At 37.7% G+C, this 18,701-nt stretch overlaps 1 protein-coding gene across 1 annotated transcript in view; it reads right to left on the reverse strand.

Annotated features, from left to right (window-relative positions):
* The window catches only part of ATP6V1A (ATPase H+ transporting V1 subunit A), a 64,130-nt gene extending 45,820 nt beyond the window's left edge, over nt 1-18,310 (reverse strand). Inside the window, exon 1 of the mRNA XM_003261824.3 lies at nt 18,026-18,310. The gene's annotated coding sequence lies outside the window, so the exon portion shown is untranslated. The remainder of the gene's footprint in view (nt 1-18,025) is intronic.
* Nucleotides 18,311-18,701: the final 391 nt, after the last annotated feature.

Here is an 18,701-nt window from a genome sequence, read left to right on the forward strand (position 1 = left end):
CAAAAGAACAAAGCTGGAGGCATCACGCTACCTGACTTCAAACTATACTACAAGGCTATACAGTAACCAAAACAGCATGGTACTGGTACTAAAACAGAGATATAGATCAATGGAACAGAACAGAGCCCTCAGAAATAATGCTGCATATCTACAACCATCTGATCTTTGACAAACCTGACAAAAACAAGCAATGGGGAAAGGATTCCCTATTTAATAAATAGTGCTGGGAAAACTGGCTAGCCATATGTAGAAAGCTGAAACTGGATCCGTTCCTTACACCTTATACAAAAATATTTTTTTTATTTCTTAAACTTGATAAAGGGGGAAAAGTAATTGTAAAGCTCAGATTAATATCCCACATTTGAATTTTTAGGAAATTTTCCTGATTTCAGGTTACAAAGAAAAAACGAGACACCAAAGAAGATCCTATTGATTTAAAGCTTAACTTACCTATGATGTAAACAGCCAAGAAGACAGCCAACAATATAAATAGAAAAGAAACCATTCGTTACACATCTTTCTTTAAAATCTGTTTTCAGAAGCGATATGCTTATAATTTTAAAAATACCTAATGAAAGATCTCACCACTTGAATATGATTGACTTTATTTCCTCACAATTAATTTTTTTACATAATTGTAATCAATACTAGCATAAAATTATTTTACTTCAATTTTTCTATGCGCTACACAGTCTTTGTGTCATCTTAAACTGTATACTATTCCATTAAATAGATACCATACTTTACCTGACAACAATAACTCTCTCTATTGTGTACCAAGACTGCTTCCTATTTGGGGCTGTTTTTAACATTTTGCTAATACACTTTTTTTTTCTTTTTTGAGACAAGGTCTTGCTCTGTCACCCAGGCTGGAGTACAGTGGTGTGATCAAGGCTCACTGCAGCCTCAATCTCTTGGACTGAAGCAATCCTCCTGCCTTAGCCTCCCTTACTGGGACCACAGGCATGTACCACCACGCCCAGTTAACTTTTTGATTTTTATGTAAAGACGAAGTCTCACTCTGTTATGCAGCCTGCTCTTGAACTCCTGGGCTCAAGCGATCCTTCCGCTTCGGCCTCCCAAAGTGCTGGGATTACAGGTGTAAGCCACTGCACCCTGCCACTTTAATTCATTTTAACGTACTGACTAGGTAAAGCCAAGGTAAGGCAACCACCTAAGAATCCATGCTGATGTCTCACAACAGCAATTCTTACAAACACACAGATCCCTATCTAGAAGTTAACACCATATTTCACCTAATTAAGATAATATCAATTTTAATAAACTCCTTTATTTGATGTACTACTAAGGAAGAAAACCTGACAAATTATGGCATTCCAGAAATTGCAGGACAGGCACTAATTTCAGAGCTGTTAAAAATATAGGAGAAAATGGCCGGGCGCGGTGGCTCACGCTTGTAATCCCAGCACTTTGGGAGGCCGAGGCAGGCGGATCATGAGGTCAGGAGATCGAGACCACGGTGAAACCCCGTCTCTACTAAAAATACAAAAAAATTAGCCGGGCGTGGTGGCGGGCGCCTGTGGTCCCAACTACTCAGAGAGGCTGAGGCAGGAGAATGGTGTGAACCTGGGAGGCGGAGCTTGCAGTGAGCCGAGATTGCGCCACTGCACTCCAGCCTGGGCGACAGAGCGAGACTCCGTCTCAAAAAAAAAAAAAAAAAAAAAAAGGAGAAAAATGTCCTAGAAACAACAAAATATGGTATTAGAACTAAATACAGTACAATATTTATATACACGAGAAGTCAGACTTGCCAGCCTCAACAGAAATACAGTGAAGACCTAAGAAACAGGAAAACAAAAGATCTCTGAACTTGTAGAATGACAGTCTTAAAGCTTCTGCACGTGGCAAAAGACCTGCATACAGTCTTAGGACTCTATGCACAATTAAAAATTATTATCTAATACTTTGGATCACTGCAGATTCAAAGCAGCAAATCATTAGAGAGCTACTCTATAAGAATAAATGGAAGGGCTGGGTGCGGCGGCTCACACCTGTAATCCCAGCACTTTGGGAGGCCGAGGTGGGCGGATCACGAAGTCAGGAGATTGAGACCATCCTGGCTAACAAGGCGAAACCCCGTCTCTATCAAAAATACAAAAAATTAGCTGGGCGTGATGGCGGGTGCCTGTAGTCCCAGCTACTCAGGAGGCTGAGGCAGAAGAATGGTGAACCTGGGAAGAGGAGGCTGCAGTGAGCCGAGATTGCACCACTGCACTCCAGCCTAGGAGACAGAGCAAGACTCCGTCTCAAAAAAAAAAAAAAAGAATGGAAGGTAAAAAGGAAAGAGATGTGAATTGGCTAATGGTAATAAGAATGGCCCATAACCATCAAGAAAAGGCCAATTTGGATTTATTTTCTAGGAAACATGGGGGAAAAATTGGTAATATGCAACCAGACCCTTAAAGATGTTCAAGCCTTTTGACTCAAAAACTGTATTTCTGGGAATATATTTGGCATGTGGATAAGGACTTATTTATATACGTGTTTACTGTTATACTGCAGTATTAGAAAAACCTTTAAAATCCAATAATGACAACAAAATGTAGTATTAATTTATCTGAAATCCTACAGTATTCCCCCACACACAAAATGTACTTAATAATAATAATGAAATTTCTTATGTTAAATAGTCTACAATTCCAAGTTCATAGTGCCAAGGACTGTCATCAGAAAATTCTCTTCTGGAATCCTCAACCTTCATGGCGTATTAGCACTGCAACGACTGGCTTTTGGATAGGCTTTTGTCAGATAAACTGCCTATGAAATGACTTTACCATTTTTTTTTTTTTTTTTGAGATGGAGTTTTGCTCTCGTTGCCCAGGATCGAGTGCAAGGGCGCAATCTCGGCTCACTGCAACCTCCACACTCTGGGTTCATGCGATTCTCTTGCCTCAGCCTCCCGAGTAGCTGGGATTACAGGTATGCGCCACCACGCCCGGCTAATTTTGTAGTTTTAGTGGAGACACGGTTTCTCCATGTTGGCCAGGCTTGTCTCAAACTCCTGATCTCAGGTGATCCGCCCGCTTTGGCCTCCCAAAGTGCTGGGATTACAGGCATGAGCCACTGCGCCCAGCCGACTTTACCAATTTTTTTTAAAATTCAGGCAATCATGCAGGAAAATTATCACCTTCAAAAGAAGTCAAACTAGAAACTGTATGACTACTTTAAAAAGGCAATTGCTTAAAATACTTAGAAACTTTTTTTTTTTTTGAGACAGAGTTTTGCTCTTGTTGCCCAGACTGGAGTGCAATGGCGCCATCTCAGCTCACCACAACCTCCGCCTCCCGGGTTCAAGCAATTCTCCTGCTTCAGCCTCCAGAGTAGCTGCGATTACAGGCATGTGCCTCCACGCCCGGCTAATTTTGTATTTTTAGTAGAGTCGGGGTTTCTCCATGTTGGTCAGGCTGGTCTCGAACTCCCAACCTCAGATGATCTACCCGCCTCGGCCTCCCAAAGTGCTGGGATAACACGTGTGAGCCACTACGCCCAGCCGAAACTTATTTTCAAAACTTTACAATTACCATATTACTCTTGTTACTGAGCAAATTTTGATGGCTTTGCCAAAAAAAAAAAAAAAAAAAGAATCATGAGTAGCTAAACTAGCCAAATGTAAGCAATGTAGGCATTTGAGACTGACACACATACAAGGAACAAAAAAGTGACAGCATCAACAGTGTTGTACTAAAAATGTTATTACACTTATATTATAAAATGATGCTGTCCAAGTACGGTGGCTCACACCTGTATTCTCAGCTACTTGGGAGGCTGAGGTGGGAGGATCACGCTTGAGTCCAGGAGTTCAAGACCAGCTTGGACAACATAGTGAGACCCTGTCTCAAAAAAAAAAAAAAGAAAGAAAAAAAGAAAATATGATGTCTACTTTTTTTTTTTTGAGACAGAGTCTCGCTCTATGGGCAGGCTGGAGTGCAGAGGTGCGATCTTGGCTCACTGCAACCTTCCGCTCCCAGATTCAAGCAATTCTACTGCCTCCGCCTTCTGAATAGCTGAGACTACAGGTGCGTGCCACCACGCCCAGCTAATTTTTGTATTTTTAGTAGAGACGGGGTTTCACCATGTTGGCCAGGATGGTCTCGATCTCTTGATCTTGTGATCCGCCCGCCTAGGCCTCCCAAAGTGCTGGGATTACAGGGGTGAGTCATTGCGCCCGGCTGATGTCTACATTTAAACGAATCCATCCTGTCATTTATTTAGTTTTATTTTTTATTTTTTTGAGATGGAGTCTTACTCTGTCGCCCAGGCTGGAGTGCAGTGGCACGATCTCGGTTTACTGCAAGCTCCAAACTCCCGGGTTCATGCCATTCTCCTGCCTCAGCCTCCTGAGTAGCTGGGACTACAGGCGCCTACCACCACGCCCGGCTAATTTTTTGTATTTTTAGTAGAGACAGGGTTTCACCGTGCTAGCCAGGATGGTCTCGATCTCCTGACCTCGTGATCCGCCCACCTCAGCCTCCCAAAGTGCTGGGATTACAGGCGTAAGCCACCGTGCCCGGCCATCCTGTCATTTATTTAATGGATGGAATAGAAGAGGACAAAGGTTCATAAACTGTGGTCAGGTATATTAACCCAATGTTTAGAAGACAGTGTCACGTAAATAGGTTCACATTTAATTCAGGAATTCATAAAATCTCTGCAATACAAATATATCCTAAAGCACAAAGGATAAAAGAAGAAAAGAATGCTGCCTAAGGTGAAAAAACACCTCACAATCTGGATTTAAATAATGACTATAGTCAAAAGTCCAGACATTTTCAATTCAGAGGACAAGAAATCTGTGTTTCTAACAGTTTAACTAGTATACTATGATTACCAGGGTTTATTTAACTAAATTAGTTGTGGGGAGAAGAGAAGTTTTAAATAGTATGATTTACTAAGAAATTAACTGCCTGCTCCTCTGGTATGTGTTCAAGGTCTTTAATATTGCTCCTTAGTAGCACTTACTACTCTTGTGATTAAAAAATGTGAAAGAAGCTGTTCAATGTCTCTCTTCACTTCCAGACTGTAAATGCTAGAAAAACAGGGACCACCTCTGCTTTGTTTATTGAGCACCCCAATTATCCAGTAAAGTACCTTGGCACATAGTAGGCAATTACTAAATACTGCTCAGTGACAGTACTGGCAAGGGTTTGGGGGGAAACAGAAACTCTAATCATTGAGTGAAAACTGATAAAACCCTTTCAAAGTACACTGAATACACATTTTGGCCTAATGCTTGATGGCGAAGATTTTTAAAATATTCACCTGACGCCAAAGCTGAATCCAAATATTACCATCATAGAATGATCTTCTAAGATCAAAAATTATGATTAAATATTCTTAAATATTAAGAAAATATTAAATTTGATTCAGTTTATTGTTATAATTTTATTAATAATTTTAATGGTCATTTTGTCCAATCTTGTGAATAGTAGAACACATATAATTCTATAATGAACAGATAAAATTTAATCTCTATTAATCTGCCTAGTATTATTATTTAAAATTTTACAAAATTTATTAGCTCAAAAAGGCTCTACTCCAACACATATATGGACAACTGGCTTTTGACAAAAGTGCAAAGGCAATTCAGTAGAGAAAGCATATTGTCTTTTCAACAAGTGGTGGTAAAACCAATGTATACGTAAATGCAAAAAAAAAAAAAGACCCATAACTATATATAAAAATCTAAAAATGGATGGTAGACCTAAATGTAAAACCTAAAACTATAAAACTTCCTTTGTGACCTTGGATTTGACATAACACTAAAAGCACAACCCACAAAAGAATAAAATGGTAAACTGGACTTCAAATCTCTGCTCATCAAAAAAACATTGTTACAACAAAAAGACAAGGTAAAGACTGGGAGAAAATATTTACAGACATAAACCTGACAAAGAACTTATATCCAGAATCTACAAAGATCAAAACTCAATAATAGGAAAACTCAGTTAAAACAGGCAAAAGATTTGAACATTCACTTAACCAAGGAAGATAGATGGCAAAGTACATGAAAAGATGCTTAAGCTCATTAGTCACTAGGAAAATGCAAGTTAAAATCACAATGAAATGCCATTCCACAGCTATCAGAATGGCTAAAAGTTTAAAAGACTGACAAAGGAAGTGTTGGTAAGGATGCAGAACAACTAACACACTCACATATTGCTAGTAGAACTGTAAAATGGTACAACCACTTTGGAAAACAGTTTGGCAGTTTCTTAAAAAATTAAAATTACACTTACCATATGATTCAGCTATTCTACTCCTTGGTATTTCCCCATGAGAAAGCTTATGTCCAAAGACTTACATGAATGTTCATAGGACCTTTATTCATAATGGCCAAAAAGTGGAAAGACAACACAAATATCCAGCAATGGGTGAATGGATAAACAAACTATGGTATATCCATAAAATGGAATAATAGTCGGCAAGGAAAATATGAATCATCGATACATGTAATGCAAACTAACCTATAATGATAGAAAATAGATCAGTGGATGGTTAAGGACAGGAGGTTGGGAGGTATGGAAGGACAGGATTAAAAAGAGGCACAAAGAAACTTCTTTTGGGTGTGATGGATATGTTCACTATATTGATTATAGTGCTGGCTGCATGCATGTATACATATATTAAAACTTATCCAACTGTATACTTTATGTGCAGATATGTCAACTATATCTCAATAAAATTATTTTTTAAAAAGCACAAGTCATTGCCAGCATGACTTCTATGAAGGCATGCTTCCACAGGACACATATTCACTTTTGCTTTTATTTGTTGACTAATAGAGTATTTCTTTCTTTTCTTTTTTTTTTTTTTTTTGAGACAGAGTCTTCCTCTATTGCCAGGCTGGAGTGCAGTGGGTGTGATCTCAGCTCACTGCAACCTCTGCCTCCCAGGTTCAAGTGACTCTGCTCCCTCAGCCTCCTGTGTAGCTGGGACTACAGGCGCACACCACCACGCCCAGCTAATTTTTGTATTTTCAGTAGAGATGGGGTTTCACCATGTTGGCCAGGATGGTCTCAATCTCTTGACTTCGTGATCCACCCGCCTTGGCCTCCCAAAGTGCTGAGATTACAGGCGTGAGCCACCGGGCCCAGATGACTAATAGAGTATTTCTAAAGGACTATTTGACCTATGCAAATTTGTTAAGAGAATTTTAACCCTAGAAACAGCATAGGGGGAACAGATGAAAACTTAACCAAACCAGTTTTTTGTCTGTCTATTTAGAATGAATATATGTGGCTTTGGACGAGGCTGTGTGGGCACCCTCTGGTCCTGCCAAGTTTAGCTAATTCTGGGAATTTCCACAGTCATTTAATAGCTCAGGAGTATAGAAGTCAGATATGCCTCTTAAGTACTTTATTCATCTATATTTTCAGAATGGGGCTAATGGCATATCAGCTTTCAATATGTTGAATGAGAATTTAGGAAAATATTAACTGCATTTTGAATACACTTTCGTGCCATGAGGCATAGAAGGGTTTGTTGTCCAAGACTCAGATTAAGCTCTAATAATTTGGACATCAAAGTTGATATGGCTCAATGGCTCATTTGGAGGGCAGAGGTATAGGGAAAGTTATTTTCTGCTTTATACTACTCTGAGGTAGAATTAGCTCACAATAAATAACTGTTTCTGACAGCCTGTTTATCTCTATTTACAGCTACTTTCCAAGCTGTCCCTATCCCCAGTAGAGTATCTTAGGGAGAATGAGGTTGTATTTAAAACACACACACACACACCCCACTGTACAATAAGCAGGTACTACAGGCATACTACATATTCAGGTACTGCAGGTATACTACGTTGGGACCTGAGAAGATTCTGTATTTTAAGTGTCTATTTTGGATCACATTGAAGAGTTTGGTGTCAGTCAATCTGCTTCTTAGATTCATAGAGATACTTTTTCCTTTCTTGAACAAGTGAAGTATTGGGCACTGAAACCAAGTGTGTTATACTCAAAATCATTTGTGGATTTTATAACTCATCTAAATAAAGCTCCTCACTACCTAATTTTGCATTACCTAAGACTAGGACTCACGGATTATCAAAAACTCACTTTTCACAAGAAAGGACACAGCTATTCCTATATTTAGCTAGCTACCACACTCTTAATGTTCAAATGCAATCTGATTCACTACTTAACTATTTGAACACTCTTACATAATTGCTTTGGTACATAAAATCAGCAACTTTCACAATTATTAACAATCATAGCATTTTACTCTTTCAACAGTATCTATTCAAACTTCGATTGATAGAATTTCAATGTATAAATCACATTAAGGAGGATTTCAAGTTATATCTAAAATACTTACTGTTACTTGAAAGTAGTAAGTCCAAAGGTCACACCTCTTATACTGACATTGTTACATTAATTCCATATGACAGTAACTTAAGCTATTACATGATGGTAGATCACACACAATTCAGGGATGCTAGAAATGTTAAAAGTACACCTTCCAAAGACCCAAGCTAAATGGCAGATTTTGGCAAATTACTAAGGACAAACGTGAATTTCTGAACATCCCTAAACTGGAGAGCAATTTGGCAGTGCCCATCAGAATTCAAATTGTACTTACCTTTGACATGGCTAGTCCATTTCTAGGAATTTATTGTAGATGTACAAAATGTCCTATTAACAAAATATTAACTATAGCACTGTTTCTTAAGCAAAAGATTGGAATGTCCATTAATATGGAGGCTGGTTAAACACCTCGTAATACTATGACAGGCTACATGTTTAGTGGTATTATGGCAGCAATCTCTGGAAAGTGACTCCCTGGGCTCTAATCTTGAGCCCTACCACTTATGAGCTGTGTGACTGTTGGACATTTAATCATCCCGTGCCTAGTTTTCCTCATTTGTTAAATATGGAAAAATAGTGCCTATCTCATAGGTTGCTAAGAGGCTTCCATGAGTTAATAAAACTAAAGTATTAAGAAAGCATCTGGATCAGGGGTAAGCTCTCAATAAATGTTACATATGATGATGAGGGTATATTAATACAAGTGAATACTAAACTATCATTAAAAAGAATGAGGCAGCTTTAACTGTATCAATGTGAAAAGATCTCCAAGGTAATACTCAAGTGAAAAATGTAAGGTCCAGAATAATATGAAGAGGTGCTACCATTTGTGGATAAATATATGTGGGAAGAAAAGAATAAGGATGAGGGGAGAGAAAACACACTTGTATGAATATATAAATTTTACCATATTTGTACACGTATTACCCATTCAACTGAATTAAAAATATTGTTGGATGAGTAAATGAATGTTAAAACAACTGAGCCAAGTAAAACTATTATATATTGCACCTAATTGACTGAGCAAATAATAGCACATATTATTATTATATATATATATTTTTCTGAGACAGGGTCTGGCTCTGTCACCCAGGGTCTGCAGTGGCATGATCTCAGCTCACTGCAACCTCTGCCTCCCAGGCTCAAGCGATCCTCCCACCTCAGCCTCCCGAATAGCTGGAACTAGAGGTGTGCGCCACCATGCCTGGCTAATTTTTTTTTTTTTTTTTTATACAGACATGGTTTCGCCATGTTGCCCTTCAATTCTGGGCTCAAGCAATCCGCCTGCATCGGCCTCCCAAAGTGCTGGGATTACAGGTGTGAGCCACTGCACCCAGCTGGCAAATATATATATATGGCTCTTATGTGCTAGTTATTATTCCAATCACTTCTATTATTCACAACATCCAATGAAGTTAAATACTCTTATTATCCTTATTTTAAAGTTGAGAAAAATGCAATGCAAAAAGACACAAGTAACTCCTCCAAAGTCACACCACTAGGAAGCAGAGCCAGGATTTGACTCACACAGTCTGGTGTCCTTCATCTCTTTGCTACATTAATACTACTCTAAAATTATTTTTATTTACATACATCCCAACTCTTGTAAAAAAGACTTTGGACAGCTTACATTAAAGCACATTTATGCAATTAATAAAACTGGTAATGAAAAGGGGAAGAAATACCAATGTGAGAAAAAAATACAGCTACTTTAAGTATGCAACAAATCCAACTCTAAAGCATCTGCTATTTTCTACCGAGGCTTTGAATGATGTATTCTACTGAGATACTTTTAAAAGGACAGAAATCAAGTATTAAACAATTATAAGTACTTTTTATTTTGCTTCTTTAAAGAAGTTCTTGTTTAAAGTTTTCTTTAGGCAAGTTAATCTTGTAATCCAGTTTATATGCCAAAACCCAAATAGGGACTTTTCTTATGATTCTGTCATATGATTAAGTCAGGTGACAGATCTCACACTTGTGTAATGTGCTGTACATCTCTAAGGCAGAAAGCGTGTCTATAGCACTGACTATCCATACCAAAAATAACATGCCAAATTTGTAATCCTATCTAGTAGTCGCTATCATTTTTTGATACATTTTTTTTTTTCTTACTTTTGAGACAGGGTGTCACTCTGATGCCCAGGCTGGAGTGCAGTGGCACATTCACAGTTCACTGAATGCCCGGGGCTCAAGTGATCCTCCCACCTCAGCCTCTTGAGTAGCTGGGACTACAGGTGCATGCCATCGTGCCCAAATAATTTTTTTATTTTTATTTTTTATTGGTAGAGGGGGGTCTTGCCATGTTGCCCAGGATGGTCTCCAACTCCCGAGCTCAAGTGATCTACCTGCCTCAGCCTCCCAAAGTGCTGGGATTACAGGCGTGAGCCACCATGCCCAGCCTGTTTTTCCTAATTACAGAAACGCTTCATGTCCACTGTAAAAATAAAAACATATAATGTAAAGTGTAAGGAAGAAAGTAAATCATCTTAGTGCCCATTGTTTCCTATAATCCATCTTATACACAGACATGAACAAACATGTAGTTTTATATAAATATGTTACCATGGATATTCTCTCTCTTTCCTTTTCTGCTTATTTCCTCTTTCCAATGGTGACAACCAGGTAAAAATATACAAAACTCATGGTGTTTTTCAACTGGCTTTATAAAAAATGAGATATCATTACAAGTGTTTCTCTGTACTTCGTATTTTTTTTTCTTAAGATACATGATGGCCTGGGCAATAACGTGAAACCCCGTCTCTACCAAAAATACAAAAAATTAGCCAGGTGTGGTGGTGCACACCTGTAGCTCCAGCTACTCTGGAGGCTGAGGCGGGAGGATCGCTTAAACCTAGGAGGAGGAAGTTGCAGTGAGCCAAGACAGCACCAGTACACTCCAATCTGGGTAACAGAGCAAGATCCTGTCTCAGAAAAAAAAAAAACAGATACATGATAGAAATCCTTTCAGAATGTACTTGGAAATCCTTTCTAATCACCAGTAGATTTAACTCCTACTACTTAATCACTTCACAACATTCCATAAAATGCCTAGGCCATAATTTACACAACAATACCCCTATTAACAGGCACTCCTTTTGTTTCCACGTTTTTTGCCACTACTAACATTGAAACATTGAAACACTGTTGCAGCTAACACTCCTGTAAACTCTTACTGGTGCTTTTATTTCTAAGGAAACGATTACATGGAGTTAGACTCATGGGTGGAAAATACATGTATTCTCAGTATTAACAGATGTTGCCTGATTGTTTACTAGGAAAAACTCTAACACTTCACATCTCTACTAGCATTTTATGAGATAATCCTTCTCCACATATCCCTGGCTAGCAGTAGGTTTACCACTTAATTTTTGCTTGTCAGAAAAATAATATTTCAGTGTTAGTATACTGATTACTAGTAAGGTTACACATCCTTTTATGTTTGTTGAATGTTTGGATTTATCTTCTGTGAACTTCTGGTGATATGTTTTATCCGTATTTTTACTGGGTGAACTTTTTCTTAATTGGTTAGAGTTCTTACAACGGCTAACTCATCTGTTACATATATCTCAAGTCTTTTTCTCCACCTGATTTTGTCTTTGGTCCTTTATTTTTGCCACTAAAGAATCCTTCGTTTCTATGCAGTCTCACGTGTCTATCCGTACTTTTATGACTTTTAGGTTTCCTATCTTGGTTTAAAAAAACTACATCTAGATTGTATGTATAAAGGAAATTTAGGAGATTAATATCTTAAATATTTTATTGTTTACATTTAAGCCTCTAATCCATCTGAAATCAGTTTTTGCATCTGTTGCAACGTATTGGATCAATTATATTTTCTTCTAGATGAGCAAGTTGTATCAGTTAACATTTATGATATATATGTGCCTTTTTTCACCATTGGATTGAATTATCCCTTTGAAATGTGGTAAATTATCTTATATACTGAGATTTACTCTGCTTTTAAAAATTCTGCTGCACTTATATATTTAAAATTAAAAATATATTTACACACCTATAAAATTAAATAACTTACTCAGCTACCTGGATAAGACAAAACATTTTCACTTAAGATATCCAAGTAGTTAAGATGAAAGAATTATTTAGGTGCCTTAATTTTCCATATCAAATTAAGAAATATTTTGCAATGTCTGTTGACATTATGAATTCAAATATACAGAAGGTATAGTAATAAATTTTAATTTTTTTCTTTAATGCATCAATCTAGAGATAATTACTTATTTTGATGCATTTCCTTACAACTTTTTCCATATGTATATACTATTATTATTATACATATACTTTTTTCAATTTTATAGGTATTTTCCAATTCGATTAGTCTTCTCCATTTTACCTTTAAACATTAAAAAAATTAAACTAAGAACTAAAAACTTATAAAGTCTGGTTGCTTTTCATTGCTCAAGCACATCTGAAACTCTTCTATATCATATCATATGCCACCCATTTTATTTTTGGTGAAATAAGCTTAATTATTTTTCAGAAAGGAAAATGTGGCATATTGCAGATAAAATTTTTTTAAAGGCTTACCACCAAGAGAACAGTTTCAACAGATAGCATTAAGATCCAAAACTGAAACTTTTGTTGTTAGTCATAATAATACCAGAAATAATAGTGATTTTTAAAACCTTAAGATGTGTTTCCTTCTAAAATTTAAATCTAAAAATACTTATGATATACCATTAATTTTTAAAAACAGCTAATCACAGTTGTAAATTTATTAACTAGAGCTAACTACAAAGAAATATACAGAAAGAGGAGTTTCAAATGTAAATAAATCATTATATAATTCTAAAGATCACTTCAGTAGTTTCACGTAAAAATAAATGTTACTACGAAGATACACATCCATTTCAGCTGTCTTTATATATACATACACACACATTACGTACTTTATATACAAATATACAAATTTTATATATAGTATATACATAATATGTATATACTAAATATAAATGAATACACTTATAAAAACCAAAGTCACTTTCATTTCACCATAGGGAAAAAAGAGAATAGCAAAACTTTAATATTCTCTTCAGAAATTATATGGAAAACATTTTTATTGCTCACAATTTATTTATTTACAATAAACTTACTTAGTATAAAGAATAAATTCATTCATAAATCAATAAATCCATTTGTTATAATAGACAATCAACATTAAGGAAAAGTCAATAAACTTAATAAAATCTTTCCTTATGACAAATGAGTAATTTTTTTTTTCCAGGAATAAAGTGATTCATAAACTCATGATAGCTATACTTAAATTATTGTTTAATTTGCTGATATTTTCCATTGCAAAACTACTAACCCTTGTGAATCATGAATTTAGGAAGGGAAGAATTTTACTCTAGTTTATGTCTCCATTATGGTCTCTACAGTTGTCTATTTCATATAAGGATAAAAATAAGATATAAAAACACTTAATTTTTTTAAAAAGACAAAATTTTTAAGCTTATAAGCATTAACTCAAAAGTCCCTGCTCTACAATCTGTACAATTTTAACATACTTCTATAATCCACTGCAGGAATAAAAACTTCAAAATTGAAAAACTGCCTCCTTAAATTGATTCCATATATTAATGATTACAAGCTTTGGAAAATCTTTATATAGAAAATATTAAGACACTGCAGTTGCCCAAATAAGGGACTTTATCTTGATATTTTTCAGATACAATTAATAAATCTGTTTTAGAATCTTTGCTACATTTTTCTTGTTCCCCCATTTTTTGGGTAATAGCCTCTTTTCAAATTCTACTCTTTTCTTCATGCCCCAAACCTGCTGCTCACAGGGGACATCAGTCAATTCTGTGGGTTGTCTTATGTCTTCTTTAGAAATTCAGTATATAAAATCAAAGTAGTTATCAGTAAAATTAATTTAAAAATTTTTTTACAAAATATGTTCTAGGCATTTTACATTCATGATCTAACTTAATAGCACCTATGGTATAGATTTAAACGTGAGAAAACTTAACCTTACTTAAGTACACTGTCCAAAGTCACACAGTTATTAAGTGGTAGGGCCAGAACTTCAACTAGGTCTCTATGACTGGGAAATCAATTCATGTAAAGTCTGAGCTACACTGCTTTACCATTTTACACACCACTTAGTATTTTTTTTTTTGTTTGAGATGGAGTCTCACTCTGTTGCCCAGGCTGGAGCGCAGTGGCGTGATCCTGGCTCACTACAATCTCCACCTCTCGGGTTCAAGTGATTCTCCTGCCTCAGCCTCCTGAGTAGCTGGCACTACAGGCACTTGCCACCATGCCTGGCTAATTTTTTTTATTTTTTTAAGTAGAGACAGGGTTTCACCGTGTTAGCCAGGATGGTCTCGATCTCCTGACGTTGTGATCTGCCCGCCTTGGCCTCCCGAAGCGCTGGGATTACAGACACCACTTAGTTTTTAAGATATTTTCACATAGATTACCTAGGGTTTATGTCATAGGAAGGTTCCTAAGTATCAAACCTGAACCCCTCCCCAGCATTACTTAAAAGGACATATAACTAAAGTGGCAGAGCTGAATGAAGATCCTCTGACTTTTAGTCTAGTGCTAGTCTATTTACAGATCATGCAGAGCCACTTTTTCATTTAGTACAATTCATTCCTCTTCCCTTCTCTCCCATATTTTGATGATAACCATACTTACTACTAAACAAACATGCTGTGAAAATAAGTTGGTCTCAGCATTAATAAAGTCCATCTGAGGTTTTTATCTATTGTATTGACCATGAATTTGGAAGGTTATTACCAGTTTATATTTAAAAGCTAACATTTAGCACACAACTTTAGGAAGACCTATGATCTGCAAAAATTAAAGTGGTTTAATTTCCTTGTCTAATTGCTCAACATTCATTCAATAAACAATTTACTGAGTACCTATCAGGTACTTCAGTATTCTGGTGCTGAAGACACAATAGTATTATAGTTCACAGTCCTGAGAGCTTTATGATTTGCTGAGGAACAGCCCAGGAAACAGCAATTAAATACAATGCTAAAAGTGCAAGTAGAAGAATAGAAAAGATGATGATGATGATGATGATTAGTAGTCTATAGGACTGAGTGGCTACCTCTGCCCATGGGGGAAGAAAGCATTCTTAGTGGTGGCAAAAATCTGTAAGGGCACTGAAAACAAGGAAGACCTCAGGAAAAGAAAACCAGAAGTGCCAAGGGCCCTAAAATAAAACCAAACCCTTATGTTTTATTTAATGGCGGACTATAGCACAATTCCCTAATAAATGTTAAGACTTCTACATGTAACACTCATAAACTGGTAAGGCTAGTCTCAAATGTTTTCCAGGCTTCCAATCCTGTGTGTGTGTGTGTGTGTGCGCGTGTGTGTGTGTGTGATCTGTGTATAATGTCAAAGTGTGTGTGTGTGTGTGATCTGTGTATAATGTCAAAGCTTTTTTCACATTTAAACTTACTAGCAACGTAGTCACCAATTCCCTACATGTAACACTCATAAACTGATAAGGCTAGTTACAGAAATGTTTTCCAGGCTTCCAATCGTGTGTGTGTGTGTGTGTGTGTGTGTGTGTGTGTGTGTGATCTGTGTATCATGTCAAAGCTTTTTTTCACATTTAACCTTACTAGCAACGTAGTCACCAATTCCTGCTACTAGTCTACATTTCATCAGTGGTCTAAGTTATTGCTTTCACGAGTTCCCTAAAATTGGGGGAATTGTGAAGTAAAACTGCAGACTCATCCAATCACTTTCATACTGACATTTTCCCCTCTAGTAGTCAATGCTTCTAGCTGGTTTTCTCTTTCCCATTTTGGTCTCAGCCAGACAGGACTAGTTAGGACTTCCAGACCACATAAGGAATTCTCCTTACGTGGTGCCATGTCACCTGGTCAATGAAGTAACACTTTCTTTTTTTTTCCCCCTCTCCTCTAGAGATCAAGGAACCTTATTATGGATAAAATAGATAAAACTACATATATATATATATATCTACAGCAAGCATGATGACATAAATATATCAATATATTAGTCTATTGTCCAGTATGGGTCATAAGTACGAAATGCTAAAATGGTAAATCCACAAGAGATAGTAGTAATCTTCATTACTTGGGGAGAGCAACATCTCCGAGGTTATGTTTTCTAGTAAGGAGCATCAATAAGCCAGGTTATGTATTTTGCACTTACTATAAAAATACTTTGTTAAATTGCTGCTATTGTAGAATTTTAACTTTTTGTTCTCCTTAACAAAAAAGACCGTTTATTGTATAGAATTTGGAAGACACAGAAAAACAAAAATAAATCAGTCACATCCACCACTCAAAGATGATTCTATCTTCCTCATTTTCCAGCAGTCTTCTTTAATTATCTTGGTTAGAAAACTACAAGATTTAACTGAGCATATAATTTTTCATATTAAGAAAGGTATAATTTAAATTTTAAAAATCAAATTTGTAATATCTGTAAGACCTTCAATTGAAAAGCAGCATGGAATTTTCTGAGTTTGCAGTATAAATAAAAGAGTTTAACCACAAACTGAAAAACATTCTTCCCTAAAGCACATTGTTTGGGGTCAAAACATTGGTAATACATTACAGACGGAATGGGAGTATTTGGGTTGGACAACACCTGTATTTTCAACTGGACAACAATTTCTGTATTTTCACAAAATACTATTCATCAAAAGCTGAAGAGGGCACCGGGAGTTTTACAAATGGGGAAAGCTAAAGAGGGATACAAATGCTACTTAACCTAAATTTACCACAAAGCCGGTCAAAGAATAGATTGGGAGTGCCAATTCAGTAGTATTTTAGGGAAAAATGACAAAAAGGGAAGGATTGAAGGCAGAAAACGTGCAGACAGCAACATCTCGATTTGATTCTACCTTTAAGAATATGGCCAAATAAATTTGGTTTAACAATATTTCCAACCCAATCAGTTTCTTATTTCGGTTTCAGGAACCCTACTCACTCTTCCCTAAACTAGCCTGGGCCTCCTGCACACAACACCACAATACCATCTTTCAACGCCTCCTCATTCAATCGAGACTGTCGCATTACTAACACCTCCTGTTTTGAAGACAGTATTCCTTCAACTGTCCTCCCTCTCAGAGAAGAAGAAGTAAAAGCCCTTCTTTTACCCTTCTAGTCCCATCCGAAGCACGTGAACATCTACGGAACCTTCCCTGCAGGTATGTCAGATAAAATCCTTAGAATCACTGAGAAAGCACATTCGGAGGGAAGCTTCACAGTGACTCTGCAGTGACAGTCCCTCCCAAGCCTGTCTCACCGGAGACGCCTCTGCCTCCAGGGTTTTTGCTACCTCCCCGCTCCTCAGCCCTGAGCTGAGGGTAAGGACAGTGAGGACCTTTGCCAAAGAATAGGCTTTAAGGAATGGGACCTAATGTCTACTGCAGACCCTGTGAAACGGCTGAAACAATCTGCTACCCGAAGCCCCAAAGACTCTGAGTAGGGAACCATAATGGCCGCACTCACTTCCAACCCTGGGAAAGGTGGACATCTGAATCCCCAAGTAGTGGGAACGACCACACTTGGGGGAGCAGGGGTTAAGGAGAAATGAGCTCCTTGCCGGTGCAGGGTGACAGCGGGGAGGAAGCCTCAGGCAGAAAAGTCGCCGTTCACACTCTCCCTTCTCTCTCTCCTCTGCCTCCTTCCACCCCCTCTATCCCCACCACTCGCCAGTTACCGGTCGCCGCTCACCTGCTGGGGCGCGAGGTGCAGAGACTGTACCGACCGAGGACCCAGAGGCTCTGTCACCACGGAGGGGAAGTCCTCAGCTGCACCGGGTGGGGGGAACCAGTCACGTGATGTCGAGCTCCGCCCTGCCTCCTCTATCCCAGCGCACTACATCTCGGCGGGCCTGTATTTTTACGGATCCCTTGAAATTAATTTTCTTGGATTAAAGAAATAAAAGATAAATTTTCATAAAGACTATGTTATAAAGTACAATGTGGAAAATGTGGACAGCAAGAGTTAAAGCGCATTGCTAAGGAAGTGACGTTCACGCCACAATCGAGGGACAGGAAATGGCGGTGGGGTTCCGTCCCTCTGGAGTCCGCCGGTGAAATTCCAGGCTCTGAGGTTTGGGCCAATCACGTGATCTTAAAACTTGAGGCGTGCTGGAGGGTAGCCAATCTATCCGTCCGATTGTTAACTACGTTTATTTGTTTTAAAACACCTAACTTACTTGAACTTTCCACAGATTTCTTTACATTTAGAACTAGCTTTATAAAACCCTACGAGGAGGCAACAGCGTTTGAAGGTCACTCTGGAGACCACAAACTGGGAAGAACGGGGCCGAGAAAAACTATATTGCGGATATGGGACAGGAGAGGGAGGGATGGAAAAATCTGGATTTCACCGCCAGGGCCTACCG

This window comes from Nomascus leucogenys, chromosome 21 (genome assembly GCF_006542625.1).
Source record: "Nomascus leucogenys isolate Asia chromosome 21, Asia_NLE_v1, whole genome shotgun sequence".
NCBI classification, from domain to species: Eukaryota; Metazoa; Chordata; class Mammalia; order Primates; family Hylobatidae; genus Nomascus; species Nomascus leucogenys.